Source organism: Aquarana catesbeiana, linkage group LG05 (assembly GCF_042186555.1).
Source record: "Aquarana catesbeiana isolate 2022-GZ linkage group LG05, ASM4218655v1, whole genome shotgun sequence".
Taxonomy (NCBI): Eukaryota; Metazoa; Chordata; class Amphibia; order Anura; family Ranidae; genus Aquarana; species Aquarana catesbeiana.
Window position 1 is genome coordinate 277357902 of NC_133328.1, and position 20321 is coordinate 277378222.

The window sequence follows — 20321 nt, forward strand, 5'->3', positions numbered from 1 at the left end:
ATTTCCTTGTTCAAAGCTGTGACAGCTGAGAGGCATGGGCTTGTAATGAAAAGAAAGGAGGTTCTTATCCAGAGTTGAGTGCACCCAGTCCAGAAAACTCCAGGTATATTTAACGGTGAATGGAAAGCCTTGTCATTATTCTGAATGCAACAGGAGAGAAATGGATTATGAATAAATAATAGAAGACTAAAGAAATAAAATGCAGGAGTGAACATACATTGTTTATGTTTGTAGAAGTGATTGAATGGCTTTACAACTGCTCATAACACTTTCTTTATTTATATACTTTATTTAGTGGCCATACGTTACAATAAAACCAAGCTCATAGCTAAAGAAAAAAAAAATGTATTGGCTTGTCATACTCCATATGTTATTGGCAATACAAAAAAGCCAAGGGGCATGAATTAGTTTCATGGCAATCAAAGGGTTAAACGCGATAATCTTTTACGAAACATAGGAATCAAACTCTGTTGTCCCCTCTGAAGCACGAAAAATTAAAGCTAAATTCAGCCATCGTTTTCTTTAAGAGTGGGCAAGGTGTTTTTTGTACTTGATTTGGTCACTGTGACTTATGCATATCTTTAAACATTGTGTCTGTGTTAGACTACTAATTGATTTTGGACTTTATATGTTGTCCCCTGTCTGATAACTTATCTCTTTTGTTGTCATGTGAAAAAAAAACAAATCAATAAAAAAAACTGTTAATTATAAAAAAAAAGAGTGGGTAAGGGTTAGAATCTATCACATTTGTGTTGCTATCAGTTTCCCCTTTGATAAAACGTCAGGGCAGGAGGTGAAGGAAAATTGCATGGGAAAGGAGAGAGTTTTTTTTTTTTTTGTATGTGCCTTCCTGTCCTGCAACTTTTTCACAGGGAAAGGAGGAGAGGTGTGACCTCCCCAATGGGCTAACAGAAAGCAATAAAAAAAGATAGAGGTTATTAAAAAATGTGGCTGTAGTGGGTCTTTAAGATATTTTAGTATACAGCACCCAGCACCTTTAGTAGCAATAGAGAATGATTTCTCATGATCCACAGGAGTAAATTGCAGAACATGCAAATACCTGCTATATCATATTGGAAGCATCCATTTGCATCATGAACAGACACTAATACCTACAGTAAAGTTATACCTATAATATCCATTTTTGCATACTGTTGTATTGAGACCATGAAATCTATTTATTTTTTTTCTTGTGTTATACACTACTTCCTTATTTTCTAGTCTACAATGCATAGTGTTGTCACATTGCCTGTTGTAGCTTGTTGTCATGTACATACATGAGTTTCATTTTAGACTTCACTTTAACTTGGTCATCTTTCACTTGTCAGCTATTATATCTGGTCTTATTTTCTGCTCCCTTCTATTAATTGGCAAAAAATCACTGGACGACACAAAGGTCTTGCCATTTTAATTGCACTCTATTTTAAAATGCAGTCAGTACTGTAACAGACTTTTTTTAACCTCATAGGTCCCGTTAAATAAATCTCAAGAGTGGCCTTTTCCTCTTCATTACAAAGTGACCTTTTGATCCTTTTTTGGTACAGCTTCTACACATTCACTTGTGTGTCCCACTGAAATCTCATTCTCACCAGTATACAGTCAGAGACTCTTTCATTCAGCAAGCTAGGAATGAATCAAAGGCTAGCAATGCCTGGGCAGACTGTTATGTTTTTGTGAAAATAGAGTCTTAAAAAAAGGAAATGTCACACAAGAGTGTGAGAAATAAACAGAGGTATATCTTTAGCGCAGCATGCTGGGACTGTGGAAACACTGTCTGCAAATGACTTTGATTCCCTGGTGTGATGAATCATGGAGTCGCAAATCCTTTTTAGCTAATTGCTATCAGCTTGTGAGATTTTTCCTTCCATGTTCAATATCAATTTTCAGGGCCATAGGAGATAGCACTTTTCCCTTGAGCATGCTGGCGACTTGCCGATAAAGCCAGCAGTTGCACCACTTAACGGTTTAAAAGGAGATCCATCTTTTATGCAGGTCTTAGCAGTAAATGAGGGAAATGATGAGGCAATACTACATCATGAGTGAAACCAATTGTGATCCCTTAGCAGAAATATATTAGGTGTCTCTCAAGCTTCAAAGGCAGTTGACCAAGGAGACAAATATATTAAATCTTCTGTTCCAGTTAACAGTCTTTTCACTATTACATTGTTTTACAGGAAAATGGCCAAAAGCATTTTGTGTGTTACTTTTATTGGTCAATCTATACACATTTAATTTCATAATTACACTACTTTCCTGTCCTGAAAGCAATAGATTTGAGCATTGTAGCTGTTACCCTTAACAACTGGTTGGATTATATTTTCCTTTTTAAAGCATAATGAAAAGAAGTGATAGAAACAGGCGGTTTGCTGTAGATAACTATTTATCATCACTCATATCTCCCATCCTAGTATGGGACTCCTGACTTAAAGTGTCTGAAAGCCCAGCTTCCACCAGAAATAGTTTTTGTTTTGAATTGAGCTGAAAAAGTTTCGAAACATTGATATGTTTTGATTGCTGTCTGTGTTTGCATTTGGGAGCATTTTCCTTACTTCCTGCTCCAGATACAAGGGTAAGAGGGGCAGGACATAATAAGAAGCCACTCCAATTGGCTCAAAAGACAGTGAAAAAACTTTTTTTGTAAAGTGAATAAAATGATAGAAGTTTTTTTTTTTTAATTTGCTTTGTGTTTTTATGTCACAGTAAGGCCGGTTCCTCCATATCTTGTTCTGTGGGACAATAGAAAAAAAAACATCTTTAGCTAGTTAGCATGAATAACTTTGTTAAACTGTTTCCAAAATGTTCCACGTTTAGATTATAAACAGGGTTTTTCTTTGTAAATATGCTGAAGTTCCTAACTCTAAACTAAAGTTGATCCTGAATTTGATCCCAATGTATTTGTGTTTAGTGAAAGAGGGATCCAGTGGAAAATAGCTACCAAACCATTTTGGTTCAATGGGATAGTGCCCCCCAGTGGACAACTACTCACAATTTATTGGTGGTCAGGAAAATGGCCCCCAGTGAGAAAATAGCTCTCAATTCATAAGTGTTTAGCAAAAGAGGCTCCCTGTAGAAAACACACTACCAGTTCAATAGTGTTCAGTGGGATAGTGCCCCCTTGTGGGGAAAATAGCACACAATTAATTCGTGTTCAGTAGGATAATGACCCTCAAATCATTGGTTAATAGTGGTGTTACTTAATTTGAGGCTCAGTATTCGGAAATGTAAAATTATGCACTTGGGTGCCAAAATTATTCATGCAAACTACACATTAGGGGGGTCTTCCCTGGGAGAAGCATGGATGGAAAAGGATATGAGGGTGCCTTTAAAACACAGACTTAGCAACAGCATGCAATGCCAAGCTGAATCTAACAAAGACAGCAAATACTGTTATGCAATAAATAAAAAAGGCATACATTCAAGAAATAAATCAATAACCTGAACCTTTTACAAAACACTGCTTTGGCCTCATCTTGAATATTTTGTTTAGTTTTGGTCACCAATATTCAGAAAAGATATGGAATTAAAAAGAGTTCAGGGATGGGCAACAACATTTCTGATCATGTGACTGTTGCAACAGCCAATCACATGACCCGAACACCTGGCTCTGCCTCTCAGCATTTAGACGTTTGTAAAAGGCCAGGAGGGGGCGGCGGGGAGGGGTTAAAGAATGTGAGAAGTCAGCAGACAGCTCACATTCCTCTCTCTGCTCCCGCACTCAGCCATCCTCCTCCCTCATGCACTCATTTAAATGGTGGGGTGGGGCAGACATAGAAATCTGGTGCATGCAGCCCCAGCTACTGTTCTTTGCTGTGACTGTGACAGACACAGTGTAAAACATAGAGCAGATCAGTTCTAAAGCATCTGCCTCATTACTTAAAACAATTGTAAAGGAAAATAAAAAAAGAACACACATGTCATACTTACCTGCTCTGTGCAATGGAATTGCACAGAGCCGCCGCAAACCTCTTCTTCTCGGGTCCCCCATTGGCGCTCCTGCCCCCCCTCCAGTGCTTCCCATGGGACACTCATGCATGCTCACTCCTGAGTCCCGCTGCTGTGTTAATTGATTCAGACAGTGAGACTCGGTTCACCCCAAATCCCTCATCACTGGCTTTGATTGACAGCACTGGGAGCCAACAGCTCCAGCTGCCCCAGTAATGCCAGTGAGACTCGGAAGGGAGGGGAGAAAAGAGCTGCAGACATACACAAGACTGGATTGAATAAGGGCTCAGGTAAATAAAAGGTGGGGGGAGGGGGAGGGGGATGCTGATGCCTAAACATATTTTACCTTTATACAAGGAATATGTTAAGGTAAAAAATGTTTAGGTTTTAGAACCACTTTAGGTTTAGAGTGGTGCAAGCATTTTTTTTTAATTCTCCCAATTGTGTGCAGTAAAATCAGAGGAAGCAATTTCAGTACAGGAGAGGTGTCTGTACAATTGTGCATGACTGAAAGTAAGGCTGGAGTTTAGCTTTAAGCAAATCAAATTTTTTTATGGTGTGAATCTTTTGCAAAGTTTCTTACCTGGAGCTTGGCCAGTAAGATCACTTACTATTACAGGCTGAGAATGCTAAATCACTGCCCCACAATTAACAGCCACATTTTTAGCCTACAATGTCCATTCCTTCAGCTGGTCATTAGACTGCTTGTGAGGTCTATTAGATAGACAGCCTAATGGCCAACTGAGGAAGTTCACATGGCAGGCTAAAAACACAGTGGTTATTTGCATTGTCTGCTTGCAACAGAAAGTGCTGCTACAGACAGCATCTTCAGGTAGGAAACTGTGTACCAGAAAAAAAAAAAAAAACATTGTGTACCAGAAAAAAAATTGTATACACTGGGTCATAGTGCCAAACATACCGAAAATAGATTTCGGGTTTACATAAACTTTAAGTGGAACTTCATTGTGTTATCTATTCCCTCCACCATCCCTTTTCCATGCCACCATCTTGAAAGTGCAGATGTGCAGTGCTGCAGGTCACTGCCAGGTCCACAAAACCTCACCAGCAAATAGAGTGCCTATACACTAGAACTGACAGTGCTGTAAGCATGCACAGAAAATCTCTCATACAAGTGCAGATATGCCACTGGTTTCTGCCAGATCCAAATGCCTGGTAGATACCAATGGTGCATCTGCACATGCTTTTGGGACAGTTTTTGTGCATGCATGCAGCACTGCCAGTTCTAGCAGATGGGAATTCTATTTGCTGGTGATGTTTTGTGCATGTGTACAAAAAACTGTGCATGTGCAGATATACAGTACACTGCCTCCATGAATAGCTATGACTTAGCAAACCCAGGAGGCAGTGAGGCCCAGTCTAGACCAAGAGGCAGGAAGTACTGCTTCGCAGCACAGAAAACACCCAAAAAGGTACACATTTTCATTTTTTTTTTTTTACTTGTTTTTGTAAGAGAGGAGAACCAAAAAGAAAAAAAAAATGTTGTAAGAGTTAAAGCAGAGTCCCACCCAAAGGCAATCTGATTCCTTCCCCCTCTCCGGTGCCACATTTGGCACCTTTTAGGGAAGGGGGGAGCTAGTACCCATTTTTACAGGTACCCTGTCCCCACGTCAGCTGCTCGGCCAGTGAGAGAGTGCGCTTCGTGCATGCTCAGTAGAGACCAGGCCTTGAAGCCGAAAGGCTACACTGCCAGGTTCCTTTAGCAGCAATGTAAACATTGACTGTGGTGCTGACATCGCTGGACTCCAGGACTATTGTCCTAATGTTAAAATTCAGCAGCTACAGTATGTCCAGCTGTTGACTTTTAATTTTTAAAGGGGTGGGCTGAACTCCTCTCTAAGTTCTCTTTTGAATGAATGGAGAATAAAGACCAACAATATAAGGTAATGTAAGTTCCAATAGACCTGTAAGCATGAGAAACCTGACTGAGAGTCTCAGAACGAACCTGCAGCTACCTATAAATGGCTAAGGTAGACATTTTCTGCTAAAAGGTTTTTTAAAGGTTTCATGGCAAACACATCAAATGATGTGAAAGGTTCTAGTTCATATGGGCTTATTGGAAAATCTGACAAACTTTCTTTTCTATAGCGTATAGTGACACATAATTGTATATTATTGCTTGTATAGATTTGGGTTGATATGCGCTAGGAAAACTATACTTAGCAGATGTTTTAGCACCAAGGTGCTTACTAGCTGTTGCTTACATTTGAACATTACAAAAAAAAATCCCCACTATGCATTTGAATTTCTGTCATATTTTATACAATTGAGTGCACCATTATTTATATCCTTTAAGAAACGGAAGAATATTAGAAAGCAATGCAAATTTATTATTGGAATATCTGTACTTGTTTTTATTTATATGCAGGTCACACCTATCTCTTATGTAATTATTTCCTTATTTTGAAGTTAACCTTGAAGAAACCTAGCAAAGGAATGTAAAAAGTAAATCATAACTGTATGCTTGTGCATGTTTGAGTAATTTTTAATGAATGATTGAACAGCATTGTACTGTGCTATTAATTAAGCATTCAGTATAATGACATTAAACTAGCAATAAAGGTAAGGAAAATATGTCATAAATAAAAGTTATAAAGCAGTGAAAAAAAATCACTCTAGAAACTGTATATTTTGAATTACAATTATTTTGTAAACTTTAATTTTGTTTACTATTACAAAAGATATATACACTAATAGTTTCTTAAGGGTGCTGCAAAAACAAATGTATATTCTTGAATATGTCCGCATCTATCATTGCCATTCTGTAGAGATCATAAAGAAGACAAATAAGGAATTGCAATAACCAAATGACCTTTACAACCAGGAACACTTTTTCATATTAACCCATTGTTATACAAATGATTTATCTAAATGTAACAGTAATCTCCTTAAAAAGCTCTTTTACATTAATCTAACCCTCCTTTATTTTGTTACCTCATTTCACACCTGCCTGCCTCCAAGCATACAGAACAGTGAAAGGAAATTCAGTGGATATAGAAAATAATATTGAGAGCTTCATTCTTTTAAATTTCTGAGATGGATCAGATGATTATACTGTAAATGTAGCAATTTTATTGAGGGGCTCCATTGGAGCTTTACTTAAGTATATTTGAACTGCCATCCTGTAGCCTCACAGACACAAATTAAATCCCACACTTCAGTTGGAACATCATTTCAATGAAGCAATGTTAAACAAACAACCATAAAAGCTAGGAATGCGTTAAGCTTTAGTGGATTCAGCACAGTCTGGTATCCTTGAATTAAATAAGAAAGCAGTGAAACTCCCATTAACAAGCTCAGGTGTATGCTATTCATTCTTACTTTATGCATTTTGAGCCTTGTATATATTTGCCAAAGAGTAAAAGCTGAAAGCATAACATACAATATATAAACAATTTTTTAAATGTTCCTAATAGATGGTTCCCTATAGAAATATATACCCTTTACTAATTACAAGTAGCTATTATAGTTGAAAATCCTGCGTTTATTTTAAATGCATTGCAGATTAGCAGTGCATATATAACTTGAAGTTATAATGCCTAGAAGTAATAGATATGATACAAACATAATTTTAATATTACTTACAGAAATATAGATAGGAATATCATCTTATATTTTTTACTTTATTGTATTATTTATTTTTTAGAAATGCCTATAAATCTGTCTATCCATAGCCATATGAGTGTATAGCCAAATTTATGGATTGCGTTGTTGAACCTGAACTCAGGTGAACACTCTTAGGCTAACCACATACATTACACTTGGATTGTGTATTCCCTGTAATTCCTTTTAGCACTAACAACTCATTAATGCGAGGGCATGCCTAAACAATCCCCTTTACATTATCTACAATCAACTGGCTTCTTAAACTACATAAGTGTTAGTAAATCTATATGAAATTGTACGATCAGATTGTAATGTATCTGACCACTTTAAGAATATGCCTATATATGCAGTCTTCTGTTTTTATCTACAAGATAACCAAATATATGCAAATTGCATAAATTTTGACAAACAAGCTGTTTAGTACAAAAAATGCCAAACATTTTCTTGCAAAGTAACTCAGATTTTCGGGTAAAAACTGAGCATAAATTCTGTGGAAGATGACAGATTACTTCATATACCATGCAAGCAAGCTCAGACAATAGCTTTAGCCATGACTGATTGCCTTGCTGTAACCCACTTTATGTTAAATGCATTCTTGCTGTTCAATTCCACAACTGTAATTTTATTCTTCTGTATCACTCGGCTCTCTATGGACTAACCAGGTTCCTTCAGTAATGATTTCTTTTCTATTGTATTGTTTTCTGCATAATCAAGTTGGTAGGTAGGGGTTTAGGTGACACGGCCATCTGTCAAGTTCATTTGCTCTGAAAATAAAAGAAATAACGGCATCTACAACTTGGGGCTATCGGTTATGGAAGGAGAATATCAGTTTTAACCTTGCTCCATATTCTCATCTTTTTAAATTACTGTTTGACCAGCTCAATGCTGTATTGGGCATATGGATCCTCTGATGTGGCCATGTTAAAGTAAACAGGATCAACATCTATCAAATGTCCACGAGCACAGCAATTTATGCAAGTAATCCAATTAGGTAGAAACACTTAACACTGCAACAAAAATATGCTTGTCAAGAAAAGAAAAAAAGGCAGCAGAAGCAGAATTCATTACTTAGAATGTTTTTCCTATTTACCGCCAGACCATTTGATATAGCTATATAACATTTTGAATAACTCGTTTTCTGTCTTGATACCATACGACCACATATGTTTTATTTATTATAAATCAGAACATACTATATAAGCTTATCCACACAAAATATGAGCCATCTTTTGCTCAGATGATTTTACTGTGACCTTAGTTTCTGCAAAATGTTCATAATCCAGCCACCACCCTTCTTATTAAATACAGTGCAGACTTCAGATTCTTCTCTGTGTTTGACCTGTCCCGAGCTGAATGTGTACATGCAAGGGTGGTCTCAAATGTCTTCTAAAGTGTCACACAAGCACAGACATGGCCTGATGATTGCCTCTCCATTTCTGTTTAGGACAAGCCGAGCAGTAGGAAGAGATAGCCTCGGAGATCTGTTGTTATTTTTGGAAAATTAATAGATGAGCAGATAATGGAATTTTTGCTCACCCTGAATTATTTCAATGACATGTTTCATGTAGACATGTGCAGAACAAAAGAATTCCCTTTGTTTCATTTTGCTTCAATTCGTTATTTACATCAATTTGTTTAATCCATTTAATTCATTCTCAGAATTCAGTTTGTTTATTTGTATTTGAGCCGATTCGAATTTTCAAATTCAAATCGATTTGAAAAGTTTTTGAATCAATTTCAAATAGTTTTTGAATTCGAAAAATTTAATTTGGTTTTGAATTTGAATAGTTTTCCAATTTCCAAAGAGAATAAAATAGAATAGAAAATAAAGAGATAGAATAGAACAAAAATAGAATAGAATTGATAAGAATATATATATAAAAAAATAGAATATAATAGAGTAAATCAGAACAAAATAGGATAGAAAATAAACGGAGAATAGAATGGAATAGAATTAAAAGGAATAGACTAAAAAAAAACAGTAGAATTAAATAGATAATAACCATCTTCCAAAATTCAAATAGAATCAATTCAGATTTGAATAGAATGTAGAATGAGTAGAATATAGTATAATAGAATAGAAAATAACACAATAGTATAGAGAAACAACAACATAATAGAACAGAATATAATGAATATAACCATAGATATTCAAATCTATTCTTTTCTATTGTATTCTAATTCAAATTGATTATATTTGAATTTTGTGAAATGGTTACATTCTTTCTATTCTATTCTATGGTTTAATTGTATTATTTTTCTATTTTATTATTCTGTTCTATTCTTTTCTAATCTATTATTTAAATTTCTATTCTATTCTTTTCTGCAGGCATACCCCACTATTAAGTACACAATGGGGTTTATTTACTAAAGCTGGAAAGTGCAAAATCAGGCTCACTTCTGCATAGAAACCAATGAGCTTCCAGGTGCTACTGTAATTCAGAAATTTGGATACACCCGAATTTCTGAACACAAAAATTTGTCCGAATTTCAATTCGGAATGAAACATACCGCACATGTCTATTTTCATGATGAATTCCAGTCAACAGTTAAATATTCGTGAAATACATATATGGGAGCTGTTTTATCTATAATATAATTTAATCTCATGTCTATCTATGATTTTTCTCTGCCCCAGTTAAGTAACATGTAACTTGTATTCCCATTTTCCAACCAGCAGGTGGCGGGCTAGGCTAGTTTGACATGTTTTGCTAAAAAAAAAAAACTTTGTTAAATTGCTTGGGCTCTGAGGAAAAATAAGTCTGCACAGTAACTTTTCCCCTTCCTTCTTCCTCACACATTTCTGCATGGGATTGTAGGTGAGAGAGATTATGAAGGCAAACCCTTTCTTCTATTTCCTCCCTTTAGAAAGCCCATAATGTTCTGTGAATCGTAGCTCATGGGTACACCCTGCATTTATAAAATGTTTATCTGTAAAATAAAGATGTTATGTAATATAAAAAAAATAAATAAATCCCACATCATATAGTTTTTCTTGAACATATACAGTGTGTTCGTATATTTTGTTCATTTATTTTTTTAGAATAAAAAAGAAAGTCCCCTTGAGCCCACCGAAATCATGACATTAAGGCCACCCTGATATGGATCTTCAATCTCCCCCTATACCCCCCCTAGAGACCTTTTTCATCTCTTTGATCTCCCTTTTTGTCTGTATACCCTCTGCTATTCCTTCTTTTACTACCCCCACCCTCTGGCTTTCTGGACCAATTTTCCTTGCTTTATCTCTTTCTACCTAGTTTCCTCCCTTCTACCTCCTCCTTTCCTCTTCTGTCAGATCTCATACGTGTTAGCCCCCTTGACTTGGGATAACTAATTTCAAGAAATGCGATCTGCTTTGATCTCAGCAACAAATGATTCTTTAGGAATTTGAGTTTTAAGATATGCATAGTACCCCCTCCTGTCTCCATCCTCCTCCACCCTCTGGTTTTCCAGCATCCTTTCTTCATTTCATATGTTGTTAGATAACTATCGCATGCTGAGTTCCATGTTATCACCCACTGATATTACTGCCCAAGGGTTCTCTCTTCTTTAACCTCGGTAGGCACCTGCGGCATCCCCTAGCCTCAGGTACCCTGTTACTATGCAACATTACACATTTAAAAGTCCTATCATTGTTTCTCCCTTTACATCTTTGTGGGCTGCGATCCAGTCAACTTGTTTTAATTTTGTTAATACTCCCTTTTCTGGGGGCCAATTCATACATGCTAATACTATATGTATGTCTCCTTTATATTTTGTTAACCACTTCAGCCCCAGAAAGTTTTACCCCCTTAATGACCAGGCTATTTTTTGCAATATGGCACTGCGTTAATTTGCGTGGTCCTGTGACGCTGTACCCAAATAAAATTGATGACCTATTTTCCCACAAATAGCGCTTTCTTTTGGTGGTATTTGATCACCTCTGCAGTTTTTATTTTTTGCGCCATAAAAAAAAGTGACAATTTAAAAAAAAAAAAACAATATTTTTTACTTCCTGTTAAAAAAACACATCCAAAAAAAAAAAAAATCTAATTTCTTCATCAATTTAGGCCAATATGTATTCAGCTACATATTTTTGGTAAAAAAAATCCCAATATGTGTATATTGATTGGTCTGCACAAATGTTATACCATCTACAAATGATGGGATATTTTTATGGAATTTTTATTTGTTTTTTTAATTTTTTCTAGTAATGGCGGCGATCAGCGTATTTTTCATCGGGATCGCAGCGGACAAATCGGACACCTAACTGATACTTTTGACACTTTTTTTGGGGACCAGTGACACTAATACAGTGATCAGTGCTAAAAATATTCACTGGTACTGTACTAATGACACTGGCAGGGAAGGGGTTAACATCAGGGGCGATCAAAGGGTTAAATGTGTTCCCTGGGAGTGCTTGCTAACTGTATGGGGGTTGCTCTGACTAGGTGAAGACCGAGATCAGTGTTGCTGCTTAGCAGGAACACAAGATCTCCATCTTCTTCCCTGTCAGAACGGCAATCTGCCTTGTTTACATAGGCAGATTGAGGTGCTGCCTCTCCCGGGAACGATTGTGGGTGGCCGGTGGACATCGGATCTACCAGACCAGTTAATTGGCTTCCCTTGTGTCTTCCGGTGGCGCGCATGTGTCCCCAGTGGTTATTGCACGTAATGAAGCCAACTTGCCACAGTAAATATGCGGTAGGCGGTCGTCAAGTAGTTTAATAAAATATTTGAACAAGAGTTTTAAGACAAAGGCCACCCTAGTACCAATTCGCAAATGAAAACCCAAAACATGAAGAAAAAGAAAAAAAAGAATGCTCATCATTTATCTAAAATAATTTTAATACCTCATAAAGAATATATAATGTATATATTGTTTTGTATGTTAACAAATATACTTTTCGTTTCTGTTTGAATGTTTTATGATAGCTAGTGATCTTCTGTCCCATCCTGAAGAAGCGGTGCTCTCTGTTAAATGTGTTGCAGCAGGAAGACACTTGACCAATATTTTTTACCTATTGTTCCGTTCTTAGGTATTACACTATTCAAATATTGTGAATATGTACTAGACTGTTAATAATAATTTATTTTTAAATAATAAAAATTTGTTTCTCAAGGTACCTTTAAAGTATGTATACTTTTGCGTGAAAAAATGCACCTCAAGGAGCAAAATCCACGGTTAAAAATATACAAAGCTAGATGCTCAAAAAGGTACATGAGCTACTTTACCGTGTTTGTCTCACATTCCAGCCCATTGAAATGAATAGCCTTCCCTTTGCATATGATACAAAAATGCACACAAAAATACAGCATTATTTTGCACTCATTTACAAAATGCAAAATATGAAGTCTCATGTCCATGCTGTAAAGAAAATGTAACTATTCAGCTCTTTTTTTTTTTTCGTAATTATGTTTTTATTAGAAATTATTCAGAAAATTTCTTTTTTTTTTCCTTTTTCTACATGAGTAATATAAAAAGAAACCAAACAAATTAATAAGTATAATCAGAATGATAGTGAAAACAGTAAGACACATAAACTGAAACAGGCCAAACATATTCATAGATCATCTATATTTGACAAGGAAAACACTCTATACCTAGAGATTGAGATTAGTAAAATGCTTATAGTCAAATGCTCAGGAAGGGGGGTAAAAAACAAATGAAGCATCAGGAAGTGTAAGGGGCAGATCCATATTAAGAGAGATCCCAAAGTTCCCAAATTTTATTAAACTGCAGAATAGTGTCAATAGCAGATGCTGGGAGGTATTCCATTCTGTGAAGTTCAGTTACAGTATTAAGCAGCATAGACATGGTAGGTGAGTCTCCTGATAACCAACACATTGGAATAACTCCTTGCGGCAAGTAGTATGTAAGATAGCAATTTTTTACTTGTTTTTTGAGACCAGGGAAAGGGAGACCTAATAAGTAGTGTAGTGGGTCAAGTGGTAGAGAGGTGTTTCCCAGGGTTTGGAGGATGGACATCACATTGGCCCAAAAGTAGTGTATCTGTGAGTATTGACAAAAACTGTACAGTATATAAAACTAATAAATCATTGTGTAAACTTTAGAATTGATATTCAGTTGGAAGTTTGAGAGAGACTATTATTGAAACAGAGAACAGTTATTTAAATGTGCATTAACTTTAAAAAAAAAAAAAAAAAAAAAAAATATATATATATATATATATATATATATATATATATATATATATAAAAATATAAATAAACCCTGATAGTTTTGCTTTAAGTAAAATTTATTTTCACTGACATCTACTAATATTTGACTTGCTACAGCTAACAAAGAAAAATGAGTGCAGTACATCAAAATGATGTTACATAGTTGCATAGTCCATCTATTTCTACTAATTAAAAAAAAAAAAAAATCCCATATACACAATCCTATACCCACAGTTGATCCAAAGGAAGGCGAAAAACCCCAGTAAAGCATGATACAATTTGCTACAGCAGGGGAAAAACTTCTTTCTGATCCCCCAAGAGGCAATCAGATTTTCCCTGGATCAACTTTACCTATAAATGTCAGTACCCAGTTATAATATGTACTTTAGGAAAGAATCCAGGCCTTTTTTAAAGCAATCTACTGAGATGGCCAGAACCACCTCTTGAGGGAGTCTATTCCACATTTTCACAGCTCTTATGCCCTGTATACACAATAAGATTTTCCAACAACAAAATCCATGTTTTTTTTCTGACGGATGTTGGCTCAAACTTGTCTTGCATACACACGGTCACACAAATCTTGTCGGAAATTCCAAACGTCAAGAATGCGGTGATGTAAATATGTACGACAATATGTACGATGAGCCAAGAAAAATGAAGTTCAATAGCCAATGCGGTTCTTCTGCTTGATTCCGAGGAATTATGTGAGAGGGAATTGTGTACACACGATTGCAATTTCCGACAACGGATTTTGTTGTCGGAAAATTTGAGATCCAGATCTCAAATTTTGTGTGACAGAAATTCCGATGGAATATGTCTGATGGAGCCTACACACAGTCGGAATTTCCGACAACAAGCTCTCATCAAACATTTTCCGTCGGAAAATACAACCGTGTGTATGGGGCATAACTGTGAAGAAACCTTTCCATATTTGGAGATGAAATCTAGTTTCCTCTAGATGTACAGAGTTCCATCTTGTCCGCTGTGATGACCTTAAAGTGAATAACTCAACACCAAGTTCACTATATGGATCCCTTATATATTTGTACATGTTGATCATATCTCTCCTTAATCTCCTCTTCTCAAGAGAGAATACATTCAGTTCCTCTAATCTTTCCTCATAGCTGAGCTCCTCTATGCCTCTTATCAGTTTGGTTGCCCTTCTCTGCACTTTCTCCAGTTCCCCAATATCCTTTTTGAGAACTAGTGCCCAAAACTCAACCGCATATTGCAGATGAGGTCTTACTAATGATTTGTACAGAGGCAAAATTATATCTTTCTCTCTTGAGTCCATACCTCAGGAAATAATAATACAGGAAAGGACTTTGCTTGCTTTGGAAACTGCAGCTTGGCATTGCATGCTATTATTAAGCTTATGATCTACCAAAACCCTCAGATGCTTTTCCACTATGGATTCCCCCAGTCATACTCCCCCTAGTTTGTATGATGCATGCATATTCTTAGTTCCCAAGTGCATAACTACACATTCATCATGATCAACATTAACCACTTCAGCCCCAGAAGGATTTACCCCCTTAACTACTTAGCGAATGTGCTATAGCCGAATAACGGCTACAGTGCGGCTCGATAACTCTGGGAGAACGTACATGGATGTCCTCCCAGAATCTTGCTCCCACGCGTCCCCTGGGGTACGCACCCGGGAACATTCATGACCCCGGCGCATCAGGGTAAATGGCTGCTGACTGCGGCTGTTTACCATGTGATCACTCCGTCAAATGACGGAGCGATCACTTGTAAACAAACCGGCGTCACGTCCGGTTCCTCTCTCCCCTCTCTGTACAGATCGGTACAGAGAGGGGATAAATCAGATGCAGCTGCAGCATGGTGGGCTGGATGTGTAGTGCTCACAGTGCTGATTTGTGCCCACTCCATCCATACTGAGCCATCCATACATCCATACTGAGCCATCAATACTAAGCCTATCCATACTGAACCATCCATACTGAGCCATCCATCCATACTGAGCCAGACATCCAACCATACTCAGCCAGCCTTCCATGCTCAGCCAGCCATCCATCCATGCTCAGCCAGCCTTCCATGCTCAGCCAGCCATCCATACTCAGCCAGCCATCCATCCATCCATGCTCAGCCAGCCATCCATACTCAGCCAGCCATCCATGCTCAGACAGCCATCCATTCATGCTCAGCCAGCCATCCATGCTCAGCCAGCCATCCATGCTCAGCCAGCCATCCATACTCAGCAATACTCATCCATGCTCAGTCATCCATCCATACTCATCCATACTTATCCATCCATGCTCAGCCATCCATCCATACTGAGCCAGCCATCCGTACTCACCCAGCCATCCATGCTCAGCCAGCCATTCATCCATGCTCACCCAGCCATTCATCCATCCATACTCAGCCAGCCATCCATCCATCTATCCATACTCAGCCAGCCATCCATCCATACTCAGCCAGCCATCCATCCATACTCAGCCAGCCATCCATCCATACTCAGCCAGACATCCATCTATCCATACTAGGTCACCCATCCATCCTGCTCAGCCAGCCATCCATCCATACACACACAGCCAGCCATTCATCCATACTCAGCCAGCCATCCATCCATACACAGCCAGCCATCCATGCATCCATGCTCAGCCATCCATCCATCCATCTGTGCTCCGACAGCCATCCATCCATACTCAGCAATACTCATCCATCCATGCTCAGCCATCCATCCATACTCAGCAATACTCATCCATGCTCAGCCATCCATTCATACTCAGCAATACCCATCCATCCATCCATACTCAGCCAGCCATCCATACTCAGCCATGCTCATCCATCGATCCATGCTCAGCCATCCCATCCACCCCATCCATACTCAGCAATACCCAGCCATACACATCCATACCCAGCCGTACTCAGCCGTACCCAGCCATCCCATCTGTACTCAGCCATACCCAGCCATCCTGGGCCGTACCTGGCCATACCCAGCCGTACCCAACCACACTCAGCCACACTCATTCATTCTTAGTCATCCTAGCCATCCCCATCCATGGCACATCCAATCCTACTCATGCTCATCCATGCCACATCCATGCCACTAGAGTGCCTCACAAAAGTGTAATAGGTTGTCAAATTAGATTTGACATTTATGCCCCTAGAATGCCTGACGGTGCTCCCTGCATGTTGGGCCTCTCTATGTGGCCAGGCTGTGTAAAAGTCTTCCACATGTGGTATCTCCATACTCGGGAGGAGTAGGATAATCTATTTTGGTGTGTAATTTTTGATATGTACATGCTATGTGTTAAAAATATTGTATAAATGGACAACTTTGTGTAAAAAAAAAAATGCATTTTCATTTTCTTTATACATTTTCCAGAAACTTGTAGAAAAAAAATGACATGTTCAAAAGACTCACTATGCCTCATAGATTATACTTTGGGTTGTTTTCTTTCCAAAATGGGGTCATTTTTGGGGCGTTTCCATTGTCCTGATGCTCCAGGGCCTTCAAAAATGTAAGAGGTAGTCAAGAAATTATATGTATAATTTATGCTCCAAGAATGCCTAACGGTGCTCCCTGCATGTTGCGCCTCTGTATGTGGCCAGGCTGTGTAAAAGTCTCACACATGTGATATCGCCATACTCAGGAGTAGTAGAATGTGTTTTGGGGTGCAATTTGTGCTATGCATATGCTGTGTGTGGAAAATAACCTGCTAATATAACAATTTTGTGAAAAAAAAGAAAGAAAAAAATCTTGATTTTGCAAAGAATTGTGGGAAAATTACAACTTCAAAAAACTCACCATGCCTCTTACTAAAAACCTTGGAATGTCTACTTTCCAAAAAGGGGTCAATTGGGGGTATTTGTGCTTACCTGACTTGTTAGGGTCTCAAGAAATGAGAAAGGCCGTCATTTCATCAGATGTGATCAATTTTCAGAGATTGGCACCATAGCTTGTGGACTTTATAACTTTCACAAAGACCAAATAATATACACAGATTTGAGTTATTTTTACCAAAGAAATGTAGCAGTATAAATTTTGGCCAAAATTTATGAAGAAAAATTATTAATTAGCAAAATTTTATAACAAAAACTAAGAAAAATGCATTTTTTTTTACATAATTTTCAGTCTTTTTTCTTTTATAGCGCAAAAAAATAAAAAACCCAGAGGTGATTAAATACCACCAAAAGAAAGCTCTATTTGTATGAAAAAAAGGACAAACATGTTATAGGTACAGTGTTGTATGACTGAGTAATTGTATTTCAAAACGTGAGAGCACCGAAAGCTGAAAATTGGTCTGGTTAGGAAGGGGTTTAAGTGCCCAGTGGACAAGTGGTTAATGACCAGAGTATTTTTTACAATTTGGCACTGTGCTGTTTACCTGTTAATTGTGCAGTCATGCAATGCTGTACCCAAACAAAATTTGCATCCTTTTTTTCCCACAAATAGAGCTTTCTTTTGGTGGTATTTGATCACCTCTCCAGTTTTTACTTTCAATAGTTTTTATTGAGAAGTTAACAAAACAATAAGGATGATCAAGATTACAGGTCCCACCACAAGATCAACTTATACTCATACACATAAAGTAGTTGACAGATCATAAACTGCTTGTAGGACAAAGAAAGATATGTCGTAATCATTACATTGAATTCCATAAGATCAACTCCGAAAAGAGGGGCCACTCCCCTACTCCAGCACCCCACATGGGAACTCACTGTGCTAGGAGGGGAGGTCCACCACTCAGGAGAAGCAATACCAGTAAACCAAAGATATATGATGAAATAATAATGAAGTAAAGTCTTTAATTGGAGTAGTGAATTCAAACCTGAGGTGTCTATCATGAGTATTATACCCAGAAAGACAGAATAACTAGTGGAGCTTATGGTAAGGTTTGCATGTGACTATCCAATTAGCGAGGAAAATGGAACCATAGGTTCAGTCAGCAGTAAATAAGCTTTGTTAAGTATCTGAAGAAGCCTATCATCTATAATAAAGTGATGGATTATAGTAACTTCTGTAAGTGTTAGCAAAGCAATCTAACCTGTATGCCAAAAATCTATAGGGTAAACAAGGGAAGAGGATAGGAAAGGAGAGAGAGAAGAAAAGAGAGGATAGAGAACAAGAAATGATATATCTTGAGACGGTGCGGTACTCGCTCAACCACAGGGGTCCAGATCAAGCTGTAGACAAAGGTGGCGGAGATATGTATTTAACCCATGGGTCCCAGGTGGCATCGTGTTTAGTAGTAGTGTCCAGGAGAAGACTAACCGTCTTCTCCTGGGCCATGATCCATGAAATCTTTCTCTTAACCAAGAGAAATGAAACAGTGGATCTCTTCCAGGCCCGTGCAATCGTGAGTTTGGTCCCCAGGAAAATGAACATAATAAGTCATTGAACTACATTAGGAGTTTTAGGGCAGGGAAAATTTAGGAGGGCCAGCTGAGGAGACTTTTGGATTGGGAAGCCTGTTATTTTCCTAATGGTATGAAAGATCCTATTCCATAAACCCCGGATTTTAGGGCAGTCCCACCAAATGTGTAACATGGACCCTATATGCCCACAATTTCGGAAGCACATAGGGGAAGCACTGGGGTAGATTTTGGAGAGTTTGAGAGGGACCATGTACCACCGCATAAGGACTTTCATATTTGCTTCAATTAAAGCTATATTCAATATGCCCTTAGATGCAGCAAAGGAAGCTCTATGCCATTCCTCAACACTCCATGTGTGATGGAGATCACTCTCCCATTCTCGCATAAAGAGTGATTTAGTCTCAGCCCTAGCTAGCGATCGGTAAATCACTGAGATCCCTCCCCTCTGCTCCACAGCTCGACCACACCACCGCTCGTATTCCGTGATCGAAAGTGCGGTATGACTGGGGGACCTAAGAGACTGCAGAAAGTGAAATATCTGTCCGAAACAACATTTTTCAGTGTTGGGCATGTCAAGTTTGTTGATGCAGTGGGTCAGAGTGAGGGGTCCCGTAGGATTAGCAAAGTGTCCTATTCTATACATCCCCTTATCTAGCCACCATTGGAATGCTTGTATGTCCATGCCTGGGGGAAAAAGAGGATTTCGGAATATATGGGACAGCGGGTGCCAATTTGATACTATTCGAGGGTTGTGTTTGAGTGAGTCCCACAGTGTCAGGGAGTGGGAAAGTGTAGGGACCATGATGGCAGGTCTAGATCTAGGATGGGACCAGATAATGTAATCTAAAGTAAATTGAGGTATAGCCTGTCGCTCCATATGAACCCAATCTGGGTGAGCAACCCTAGAATATACAGTGGACAGTTGGGAAAGTTGTGCTGCTTGATGATACCAAAGAAGATTAGGTAAACCCACTCCTCCTTAATCCCTGCTCCTGAACAGAGTCTCCTTGGCAATTCTATGTCCCTTCCCACCCCATATAAATGTAATAATTTTCGATTGAAACTTCCTGAGGTGATCTTTGGGGATAGGTATCGGTAAGGACCTAAAGAGATAAAGAACACGTGGTAGCAAAGTTAGTTTTACAGAATTGATTCTACCTAACCAAGACAGCCCCATTTTGTCCCATCTGGATAAGTCCTCTCCTAATTTACGAAAAAGTGGGGGGAAATTAGCATTATAGAGATTG